Source organism: Etheostoma spectabile, chromosome 14, assembly GCF_008692095.1.
Source record: "Etheostoma spectabile isolate EspeVRDwgs_2016 chromosome 14, UIUC_Espe_1.0, whole genome shotgun sequence".
Classification (NCBI taxonomy): domain Eukaryota; kingdom Metazoa; phylum Chordata; class Actinopteri; order Perciformes; family Percidae; genus Etheostoma; species Etheostoma spectabile.
Window position 1 is genome coordinate 7,350,700 of NC_045746.1, and position 462 is coordinate 7,351,161.

At 44.2% G+C, this 462-nt stretch overlaps 1 protein-coding gene across 1 annotated transcript in view; it reads right to left on the reverse strand.

Annotated features, from left to right (window-relative positions):
* The window catches only part of sacm1la (SAC1 like phosphatidylinositide phosphatase a), a 23,065-nt gene that overhangs the window by 13,781 nt on the left and 8,822 nt on the right, over window positions 1-462 (reverse strand). The gene's annotated exons all lie outside the window — the stretch shown is intronic.

The window sequence follows — 462 nt, forward strand, 5'->3', positions numbered from 1 at the left end:
AAAGGTCTATCTCTGTAGGGATCCTTTCCATGATGTTGTCAGACACTTAGAATAATAATCTGAGCCTGTCAGCAGCAAAAACAGAACGCTATCTGACACTCAACATTGGTCCTATAGGGTTACATTGCAGCCTGATTTACAACTACAAGTCACAGAGTTCTTACTCAAAACTGGAGCAATTTCAAAGATTTTTGTTCTCATCAGTCACTTAGACACAGGTCTTGCTTTGCCAGACCATCCACACGCTGCCGAGCGGAGGAGGGTCTGACTAGTCCACACAGCATTCCTGGATTCCTGTTTTCTGGTTTATCGGCACTTCTTTAAACCAATCACTATCATCATGGGCGCCGCTAAGCTACGCACAGAGCAACTGTATCTCTGGAAAATAGCCTCGGGAAGGAACTTGATTTGGTGGAATGTGTGTATGTTCAAAAGCGGTTAGTCGTACAACAGAAAACTCAG